This window comes from Camelus ferus, chromosome 29 (genome assembly GCF_009834535.1).
Source record: "Camelus ferus isolate YT-003-E chromosome 29, BCGSAC_Cfer_1.0, whole genome shotgun sequence".
Lineage (NCBI taxonomy): Eukaryota > Metazoa > Chordata > Mammalia > Artiodactyla > Camelidae > Camelus > Camelus ferus.
Window position 1 is genome coordinate 7,473,461 of NC_045724.1, and position 8,844 is coordinate 7,482,304.

Below are 8,844 nucleotides of genomic sequence, written 5' to 3' on the forward strand. Positions count from 1 at the left end.
GAACTCTTGAGGTTTTGTTTTTGTTTTTTTTTTGTGGGGGGTAAATTAGGTTTATTTATTTAATTTTTTTTAATGGAGATACTGTGGATTGAACCCAGGACCTAGTGCATGCTAAGCATACACTCCACCACTGAGCTATTCCCTCCTTCTGGGAATTCTTGAGGTTTTGAACTAACAGCCATTTGCAAAGAAGTCATAAGAATTAAGATTGTAATGTAACCTATTAGAAGCAGGAGTTTTCTCTGGAGGAGAAGATTTGGACTTAGGTGACCTCCTGAGGGTCGGCAACAATCAGCTGAAACTTAGTCCTTCAAGACCCACCCTGACAATTGGCTGAGGCACCCAGACAATGTGTGCCCCCTGGTAGGGGGGAAACCAAAGAAAACATCCTCTCAGGTTCAGAGTCAAGGTCTCAGGACAAAAAAACATCAAGGCAGACAAGACAGAAGAACCTTATCCAGTTTTGTTAGCAACCCACAACAAACTTTGTCTGAATGACTCCTGGTCTGGTAAAACCACAAACTCACCCATCTGTGAGGCTGATTTGAAAAACAGGCTAATAGGCTCGGTGTCTTTTCCACCTTGTGATCCTTCTCTGATGGCCAACAAGACAAACAAGAGTGCAGCATACTTTGGAAGTACAAAAGAGAGCAAAAAGAATGAAAAGAAATGGCTGGATCTACTAAGGATGTTAAAAAAAAAAAAAGGAACCAATGTATAACCTGGGTACCAAACTGAGAATAAATAGCCAAGGGACTCAATGTCAAGAGAATGGAGTTTAGATGTGGTGCTGACTTCCTATGTCAACTTGGAGTCAAAAGCCACAAGCGGCAGAAGGGGTCTCCATAGGATGGCACCCGGTAGGCGGGTGGGGGTTCTGCAGCAATGAGCAGGGCAGATCATGTCTTGCAGCCTCTGGGGAAATTGTGGAAATAAAGACCACCCAGTGAGAACAGACAGAAGCTATTTACTCAGAGCTTGCAAAGGAGTTAGCCACTATCGTTTGTGTTTGGTAGAGACTCAAAGGCAGACAGGAGAGTGGGAAGATTTATACGGTCAGCCTTCCATGTCTGTGGGTTTTGCATTTGCAGATTCAATGAACTGTGGGTCAAAAATATTTGAAAAAAATTCCAGAAAGTTTCAAAAGCAAAACTTGAATTTGTCACGCACTGGTAACCATTTACGTAGCATTTACACTGTATTAGGTATTATAAGTAATCTAGAACTGAATTAAAGTATCCGGGAGGATGTGCGTAGGTTATATGCAAATACTGTGCCATTTTATACAAGGGACTTGAGCTTCTTTGGATTTTGGATCTTGGTCCTGGAACCAATACCCCCATGGATACTGAGGGATGACTGTAATGGAAAAAAAGGAGAGGCTTCAGGTATGTTCTTGTTGGAAGTTGTTGGCTTGGGGGAGCTGCAGGTGGGCCGACTAACAGTGAGCATCTTATATGATTGGTTTGGGGAACATATTTGGCTTTCTTTGGTTGGCCCTGCGTTGAAAGTGTGGGCAAAAAATTGGGAAGCTGGCAGTCAGTGATCAAGTCCTGACTGTGCTGGGCTGATCACTGCAGGGGTTGTGGTTGGGCTTCCTGGACTGGTTTCTGCAGGATGTGGGTGAGAGTTCTATTGTCATATCTGGTTTGGCCATTGTCTGTTCGTATATTCAGTCTCTCAGTAGTAATCAGAGACTCCTTAAACAACATTGTGTAGACAGATGGCCACTCTATCTATTGGGGGGCTGTCCCTTCCCGGGTTGCCCAAAACATAACAAATGTCAGTTTAAAATAGCCTGATTGTTGCCTGTACCACAATGTGGTTGTGAGGACTCAACCTGCAGGTCTAGGTCACCTCAGGAAATGGTGGAAAGTTGAGTTCTGGTTGTCCCTTCACTAATGGCTATACATCCTGGGCACTTACTCATCCTCTTTGGAACTCAACTGCCATTCCAATAAAATGGGCATAACGTTAAATTTATTTCCCTGAAAGCAAAGGACCAAGTCAGATGTTTGCCTGAAGTAGTTTCCAGCCCTGAGTCACATGATTATTCTATAATTTTTTGATCCTAGATCTGTCCATTGAGATGGCACCAGGCTGGTGGGTCAGATAGGAAAAGCTCACTTGTGTGTATTTTTTTTTCTTCCCTGAATGAAGCTGTATCAATGCATGAATTCATCCTCAGAGCCATTTTGCTGTCTTGGTGTGGTGGAAATTTCTTTAAACGGAAAGGGAGATCTGTGGTGAGTTACGGCTCTGACGTTTAAGAGGTATGAGATTCTGAGTAAGTTTCTTAACATCTTTGTGTCTCAGTGTCCTCGTTTGCAAGATGTCATTCTGTCACCTCAAGGTTGTTGGGAAAATCAGCGTATTCGTGTGTACCCTCATGTGGATCTTTGGTTACATTTAAATTTTAATATTGAACATCATGAAATGTGAATTGGAGAAAATAGCTCAATTTGTTTTTCAACACAGAATTTAAAACTTAGAAAATGTTGAGAATCACAGGAAATACTTTTCAGACAGTTCATCCACAGGCCAGCAAGTGGGATCTCATAAGCCCCTTGACTAATGGGAACCCTCAGATGGTTTATTAGTGGAGACTGAAGAGAGAGTATTTTTCTTTCCGGGGTCAGAAACAGTAGCTCTCTGGTAGGTAATTTCATATCTGCATCTAATGGTTTACTTTAGAAGCCTCCTGCTTCTTTGGCATTTTTCCCTGGGGAGGAAGCAAGAGAGACAATTAGTGAGGGGAAGAGGGACTCTCTTCAGTGATCTGTCATTTTAACTTTGGTACATTTGTGGAGGAAGGGGGCTTACTCTCCTGTGTACCTTGGGTTTTAGGACAGTCCATGAAATGGCTTAAAATTCTCCTCTTCCTTCTTTCCTTTTTTCCTTCCTTCCTTCCTTCCTTCCTCTCATAATGGGTTTAAAATACACCATGAGTGAAGCTTTCCTTGGAGCTTTTTGAAAATACTTTACTAATAATGTCATAGCACATCACTACAGTGTCACTGGGAGTACAATTTTGACCCTTTGAGGAAGGGGGAGGTTCTGGGTCAAGGGCCTATCATCCGGGCAGTGGGACATTTTTCTTAAATTCCACTTTCCTTAGAAGGTAGGTTTAGTTTTTATTTCCCGGTTTGACCCTTCTTAGTTCTATTCTGATTCATTTAGTAATGCATAAATTATTAAGGAATACCAGGTATAATACCTTTTCCTATCTGACCTTATACCTTTGTGCAAATACATAGATCCCCAGAGGACTCACCAGTAAGCTTCCTGCATCTCCATCGCCCCATCTGTTTCCTGGGGGAATCTGTAACAATGGCCAAAACATTCTGCATAGGGCAGTCATATTACTCTATTTTCCTCATTCCCTCTTCAGAATCAAACATCTCTTAATTTCCCTAATGGAAGAACAACAAAAAAAAACTTATTTCATCATAGAAACTTTGGTGTGACATCACATCAAGGACTGCCTTCAGAAAACAGGGATTGGTTAAGAGACTTTACAGCACGTAGCATCTCTCACAAACTTATTCAACATTTTTTCTATTCCTCCCAAATAATCAGCTATTATTGATAATGATTAATTTGAATTGAATAAAGGGAAAGTGTTGGATAATTCTTTTTTTAATTGTGGAAAAATATGCTGAACATAAAATTTACCATTTGAACCATTTTTAAGTGCACATTTCAGTGACATTAGTACGTTCACATTGTTGGGCAACCATCACCCCATCCATCTTCAGAACGTCTTCATCCTCCCAAACTGAAGCTCTGTATCTATTAGATAACAAGGATGACTCTTGACGTGATACTGTAGTTTTTGTTCCTCTTCATTCTAAAAAGCTCTCCGCACAGAATAAATATAGACATCTCACTGGCTATATCAAGGCCAATTCAAGGGAAGCACATAATAGCTCTCTTTAAAAAATGTTTCAACTACTGAATGTGTTCATGCTACTTTATTTACTTAAACTTATTTTAATTTTTTATTCTTATTTTTTATTTAAATGTAGTCAGTTTACAGTGTTAGTTTCATGTGTACAGTAAAGCAGTTGTTATACATATATATACATACACATATATATTTTTGTTTCTTTTCCATTACAGCTCATTACAAGAATTGAATATAGTTCCCTGTGCTATACAGTAGGTCCTTGTTGTTTATCTATTTTATATATAGTAGTGTGTATCTGTTAATCCCAAATTCCTAATCTATCCTTCTCCCTCCTATCCCCCCTGGTAACTACAGTTTGTTTTCTATGTCTGTGAGTCTGTTTCTGGAACTTAAATTTTAATTGATTTTGTTTTCTTCAGCTTATTTTTACTTCCCTGGTTTCAGGTTTTATTAAATTATATTCATATATATTTTACAGTGGAAAACAAGGGTTGTTGCAAAAAACTCCAGAAGTCCACCCCTTCACCCTTTGTGTGTGCCTCCCTGAAGGCAACCACTTTAAAATCATTAAAAAAAAATTTTCCTATCATTAAATAACATGCATATGTGAGTACTTCTTCAGTTTTAGGCATTATCCACCAACTTTCCACTATGACTGGTGGGGCTTTTCCGTGGTAAATTAAGGATAGAGCTCCATTGTCCTCTAGTCTTGTTCAAAAGTTAAAAATCATTCTTATCCTTTTACTTTGAATGGGACCGTATTTTTTTCCCCATCTCTGGATCTCCATCTTCAGTGTTCTGAATTTCATAGATACATGCCATGCTCTTGGCCCTTACTGAGCCCTTTCAATCTGGAAATTGTGTCCTTCCATTTGAAGGAAATTCCTTCAATTATTTCATTGATGATTTTCTTCTGTCTGTTTCCTCTATCTCTCTCTTGAGCTCTTTTTTGAATATTGGATCTCGGGAATCAGTCTTCTAATTTTCTTCTGTTTTCTCCTCTTTTTGACAGGTCATAGCTTTTTTGTTCTACTTTCTAGGAAATTTACTTGACTTGTTACTCCATGAAGTGACTTAAAGTAACACAAATGTATCACCTTACAGTTCTGAGGGTCAGAAGTCTACCATGAGTCTTGAGAATGAGTCAAGGTGTCTGGAGGGTTATGTTCCTTTCTGGAGACTCTTGGCAAGAATTTCTCTTTGCATATTCAGGTTGTTGGCAGAATTCAGTTTCATACAACTACAGCCTGCATTTTCCTGATGGCTGTCAGCTAAAGTCTCATCTGCTTTCTAGAGGCCGCCCACATTCCTTGGCTCATAGCCCGGTTCCTTCATCTTCAAAGCCAGCAACAGTGAGTGGAATCCCTCTCGTGCTTCCAATCTCTCCTCACCTTCTATTGTGGCATCTCTCAGCCTCCAGCCAGAAAAGTTCTCAGCTTTAAGGGCTCATTTAACTAGACTGGGCCCACCTGATAATCCAGGACAATCCCCCCATTTCAGGCTCGCAATCACATCTATAAAGTCCATTTTGCCATGGGTTTCAGAGTTTCGGATGTAGACATCTTTAGGGACCTGTAGTCTACCTACTGCAGGGGTTTTAATGTCTACTATATTTAATTTCCAAGAACTCTTTATTCTCTGAATGTTTTCTTTTTTGTATTGCAAATACTTGTTTCATGTTTGGGATATCTTTACTTCTCTCTCTGACTATAATAATGATAGTTTAAAAAAACTTGTTTGTTTTCTTTTCCCTGTATAGTCTGTTTCCTGTAAGTTGCCTTTCTGTTGTGTTTACTTTGGTCTCAGTCTTCCATTGTGGAGCTCTGTGGGTTCATGGCTGCCTCTCATGGACATTAAGCAGCTGACTGGCCTCTCTGGGCACCTGGGCAAAACTTGTGGACTATAGGTTTGATGGTAAGGTGATCTGGCTTCCCCAATGTCAACATTTTAGGGTTTTTTTTTTTTCTCTTGGGTTAGTCAAACTCCTGAGAGGTGGATTTTTCTATCTCCTACTTACTGTGCTCTCGCCAAGAGATTAGCCAGTTTCCTTCTCCAGAGAAATCACCTCAGTCTTCTGAGCAGAACTGGGGAGGGAATTAAAACCTTCTTAAGTAGACTTTCAACCAGTCCTCCTGTTTTGAGCTCCCACTTTCTGCATCCACGGATTCCTGGTGCCAAGTCCCGAGGCGGTTGGAAGTTCTGCCGTGTAAGTTAAGTTCTTGCTTTCCCACTGCCAGCTTAGCAATCGGCTTTCTCAGATCTGCAAGGTCAACTGTGATTATGCAACCTCTTGCATTCTCTTTGTCCTTGTGGGTTTTTCCCTTTTCTGTAATTTTAGTTGCATTGGGAGGAAGTAAGAATGAATGAATGTTTATTCAGACCACTGAACTGTATACTTTAAAAGGACGAATTTTATAGCGTGTGAATTATATCTCAATGCAATAAATTAAAAAAAAAGAATGAATGTGTGCAATACACCATCTTTATCCCAACATATGCCTCCTAATTTCAGAGGACAGTGAGCCAGAGAAGCTTAAGTGAGAAACCAAGGATTGCAATGGTTTTAAGTGATTTCAAAGTTCACTTAAGTCAACTTTTAAGTGACTGTTCAGCTAAATCTACTCAGGTGTCCTGAGTTGTATCTGGCCTTGCAGAGTTGCATTTTGTGACAGTGACACAGACTCTGGCTCCTCAAGCCCTGACCTTGGGCACTTGCCATTCTAGCCTGCATCATTTCTGGAAGAGGAACACTGGTGCTCCGGCAAAGAGCAGGGATGAAATGGCCTGCAAGTCATTGAGTCAAATGCCAGTTAAAAAATGTACAAATATTGTTAATCACTTAATTATTGAATCTACATATAATTAATGGAATTTATATCATACAGTCATACAGTAATCTTAAGGATAGATGAAAATATTGAGAAGAGTGATGGTTGAGGCTCCAGGAGGAAAGGGAGCGTGGCTCACTCCCTGTGCTCCCTTCCCCACCCAGCTCCAGTGACGCAATTTGATAAACACACAAAATTCAAAGTGGCTTAAAAAAATACAAGGAAGATTAAGAGGTCTCTGGCTTTTCTTAACATAGCCAAAATCAATAACGTGAGATCGCTTCCTGTTAATGTTTAGGGACTTACATGTCTAACTTCCATTAGTATTAAGTACTCTTTCCTGCCAGTACCCATTTTTATGCATTTTAAAGTTGTTTATATCATATTCACAGTATTTTTCCACATAGCTGAGAGAATGCAAGATGGCTGTAATAGTTACTAAAGCAATTAAATGTTAATTATCTGTCTTTAAATCAATATTTCTTCAATCCCTTGGCCTCCCTAACCTTCCCCTAGTACATATCCCTAGTGTACTTCCACGGTTCAAACCTCAAGAATCTGTTTTTCTGCTGGAATATGATCACTTCTTTAAAGTTGCAGGATTGTATATCTTTAGTGGTTTGACCAAGCAGAGAGCCAGAACTGCCCTTAGACACAGTTTGGGTTGACAGAGTTAACAAAGAAAAATATAGGACCCTGCTGTAAAGAATTTCAGATAAACAATGAGTAACTTTTTTAGCACGAGTGTCACAAATATTGTGGGGGATATACTCATACTAAAAAAAATTATTTGTTTTTTATCTGAAATTCACGTTGAACTGGGTGGCCTGTATCTCATCTGGCAACCCTAGACCCAGGCTACAGGGGACTGCCCACCGGTGCCTTTGCCCAGGTGAGGAATCCTTGGTGCCAAATGGACGTACCCACACATTCCTGCACCCGCTTTATACACCGGGTGCTGGGTACCTGCAGATCTGAACTCTGCCCCCAAACCACCTCCCAAGACAGTCCTTCTGAGCGCAGTCCTAGTCTGAGCGAGGGGTGGCTGATCGGGAAGGGCGGAGAGAGATGTGCTATCTGGCCAAGGTGCCCATGCACAGGAAAATGCCAGGCCTATACCGCGGGAGGGCAGAGGCCTGGGTGAAAGGGCACAGCCAGAAGGAAGAGTGCCCTTACTCCGGCCCACAGATGTGAGGGCTGGGCCTGCACAGAGCCCCTGACCATGTACACATTGTGTGTGCTTTCTGCTGGCTCTCAGATGGGGAACGGCTTCAATGAGGGCAGAGTGTAGAAGTTTCCACTTACAATGTACAGCTTCCGTTTCCATCCTCTTCAATATTTTCATTTGTTTCAATTCATCTGCTTGGGGGGACATTTTCTGCCAGAAATTTCACCAATGGATGAGTATTTGAAAAAAGAAACTTAAAAAAATAACCTACTATTTGCATTACCCGCCACGCCCTCCCCCAACAAAATCCGTGTCACCATAACAACAACATTGCAAAGTAACTCTAATGTCTTCTCTACTGAGCCTTTTAAAGGATGGTTCGGTTAAATGCACCCAGGTGCTGTTTAAGTGCTAGCCGTTCCCCAGAGATTTGTCAGTGCACTAAAACACAAGCTCTGTTCATTTTAGAAGTAACTCAGCAGGAGTTGTAAGTGCAGATTCTGTTTCTCAAGAAAAAAAATAAGTAGAAGGAAGACACAAGAGGAAAGTAGGCTTTTGTGGAAATATGTGCTAGGTTGTTTATAATATAAACAGTGCTTATTTAATCTTGTTTAGAGAAAATTAAATTAATAATTGCCTAAGGCTCAGGACTGCATGAACCCACCTGTGCTGGTCCATGCTGGAAGGGGAATTTTAAAAAGGCATGTTGTAGAACCCTCCTCCACTGTTGGGAATGTAAATTAGTGCAGCCACTATGGAGAACAGTATGGAGGTTCCTTAAAAAACTAAAAACAGTTACCATGTGATCCAGCAATCCCACTCCTGGGCATATATCGGGAGAAAACTCTAATTTGAAAAGATGCATGCATGCCAGTGTTCATAGCAGCACTATTTACAATAGCCAAGACATGGAAGCAACCTAAATGTCCATCAACAGA

The 8,844-nt window shown here is 40.7% G+C and overlaps 1 long non-coding RNA gene across 1 annotated transcript; it reads right to left on the reverse strand.

Moving 5' to 3' along the window:
* Positions 1–2,671: 2,671 nt before the first annotated feature.
* On the reverse strand, positions 2,672–8,294 carry LOC116660485. The gene is made up of 3 exons (XR_004316036.1): positions 8,044–8,294; positions 3,275–3,413; positions 2,672–2,722 (listed from the first exon to the last, which is right to left on the reverse strand). It is a non-coding gene; the product is annotated as an uncharacterized LOC116660485 (long non-coding RNA).
* Between the last annotated feature and the right edge of the window lie 550 nt (positions 8,295–8,844).